This window comes from Rhagoletis pomonella, unplaced genomic scaffold, assembly GCF_013731165.1.
Source record: "Rhagoletis pomonella isolate Grant_MI unplaced genomic scaffold, Rhpom_1.0 Rhpom_scaffold_00006, whole genome shotgun sequence".
Lineage (NCBI taxonomy): Eukaryota > Metazoa > Arthropoda > Insecta > Diptera > Tephritidae > Rhagoletis > Rhagoletis pomonella.
Window position 1 is genome coordinate 36,394,366 of NW_023458560.1, and position 2,371 is coordinate 36,396,736.

At 35.7% G+C, this 2,371-nt stretch overlaps 1 protein-coding gene and 1 long non-coding RNA gene across 4 annotated transcripts in view; one reads left to right on the forward strand and one right to left on the reverse strand.

The window, feature by feature from the left end:
- LOC118740674 (serine/threonine-protein kinase grp-like) overlaps nucleotides 1-2,371 on the forward strand; it is an 80,076-nt gene that overhangs the window by 19,842 nt on the left and 57,863 nt on the right. The window lies entirely within an intron of this gene.
- Nucleotides 1-2,371, reverse strand: part of LOC118740676 — a 14,181-nt gene that overhangs the window by 1,687 nt on the left and 10,123 nt on the right. The gene's annotated exons all lie outside the window — the stretch shown is intronic.

A 2,371-nucleotide genomic window follows, 5' to 3' on the forward strand; every position in this document is an offset into this window, starting at 1 on the left:
GTCCGTCCGTCCGTCCGTCCGTCCGTCCGTCCGTCCGTCCGTCCGTCCGTCCGTCTGTGCACACGATAACTCGAGTAAAAATTGAGATATCTTAACGAAACTTGGTACGTGAACTTCTTTTGGGCGTGGGACGGACGGTATTGAAAATGGGCGAAATCGGATAATAACCACGCCTACCTCCCATATAACGGTAATTTTAAGAAATACGAAAACTGCGATATTTTAGTAACTACTGAAGATAATTCACTCAAAATTGATACTTACAATGAGTTTCAGACGGAAAACATGAGTATTATAAATTTTTGGAAAATGGGCGTAGCCACGCCCACTTATGGTTACATGTGTATATCTTGGTAACCGCTGCACCAATTTCTTCCAAACTTGGCACAGTTGTTGGCCTTAGTACAGCTTACTAAATGGCTGAAAATTTTAAAAATCGGACAATAACCACGCCTACTTCCCATATAACGGTAATTTTCAGAAAAACGAAAACTGCGATATTTTAGTAACTACTGAAGATAATTCACTCAAAATTGATATTTGCAATGAGTTTTAGACGAAAAATAAGAATATTACAAAATTTTGGCAAATGGGCGTAGCCACGCCCACTTATGGTTACATGTGTATATCTTGGTAACCGCTACACCAATTTCTTCCAAACTTGGCACAGTTGTTGGTCCTGGTACAGCATACCAACTGGCCGAAAATTTCTAAAATCGGACAATAACCACGCCCACATCCCATATAACGGTAATTTCGAGAAATACAAAATCTTCGATAAATCAGTAAATATTGAAGCTAATTTATTCAAAATTAATGATTGCAACAATTCTTTACCAAGAAATACGTTTATGACAAAATTTTGGAAAATGGGCGTAGCACCGCCCACTTGTGATCACATATATGTATCTCGCTAACCGTTCTAGCAATTTGTACCAAGCTCGGTATGGTTATTGTGCTTGCCACATAAAAGCAAACCGTTGAAAATTGTTGAAATCGGACTAAAATTGAGGCCGCTTTTCATATAACGGTAAATTTCAGATATGCTTGAAACTGCAATATTTCGAAATTTAAGGACGCTAATTTACTTAAAATGTATCTACCCCGGCTTATCATGTAGCGGTAGCTTTCGGAAAGGTGGAAAACATATATTTAGTACTTGCGCCGGGTATTTAATGTTCGGCTCCGCCCGAACTTAGACTTTCTTACTTGTTTTTTGTAAGTTCGTGTTAAAATAGCACTTTTAACTTTTTTATCCAAAAATTTTGAGTTGAATAAAAAATTTTGCCCACAAAAATTGGAAAGCTTGTAAAATATTCCGTACATTTTTCAACATTAATAGTACAGTTTCGTAATAGTTTCGAGGTTTCGTGACTTTCCCAGCATCACAGAATGATAATTTTGTTTCCATTCTTAGCTTACCGTTTTGCATAACACAACTTGCCTTTGTACTTATGTGTGGGAAGAATGTACTCTTCAACCATCCGAACCTAACCTACCATCAAAAATTTAATAAATTGTACTATTTACATTTTTGCAAATTTAATAAAAACAAGTAAGAGCAGCGCTGTCTTCGGCTATGCCGAAGGCTTCATACCTTTCATGAATATCTGCAAATTTTACTTTGACAGATTACTGCTTTTGAATACATCTGCATACATCGATAGAGGAGTTACATACTTATATAAAAAATCGCATCTAAACAATCAGAGGTATGGAAGATATACTTTATATGGCACCAATCTAAGTGATTTTCACTGCTATGTGATCGGTATGTAAACCGGTAACACAATTTATTGGGTTTAGTTTCCTACATAAAGGAGATATATGGCAAAAACTGGTATCTGAACAATCAGTGCTATAGGAGATAAAGCTTATACAGCATAGATTTTGATGATTTTCTCAGTAGACTTTGTATTATTATTTATAAAATATCTTACGAAATTTATCGGTTTTAGCTATTCAAATAAAGGAGTTTTACCGTAAAATCCCATATCTGAACAATCAGATGTATGGAAGATATATGTTGTAGTCATCCGATCCTTGTTATTTTCACTGTAAGTATTCTGTAAATAATGAGTGAAAGTGGTGCGAAATTTCATGTTCCTAGCTGCATAAATGGAGGAGTTATGATAAAAGACCTCATATCTGAACAATCAGTTGTATGGGGTCTGCAGGTTATAGTGACCCGACCTTTGTTATTTTCACTGTAAGTCTTCTGTTGATAACTATTGAAAACAGTGCGGAATTTCATGTTCCTAGCGATATAAATGGAGGAGTTATAACGAAAAAATTTTATATCTGAACAATCAGTTGTATGGGGTCTATAGGTTATAGTGACCCGATCTTTGTAATTTTCACTGTAAGTATT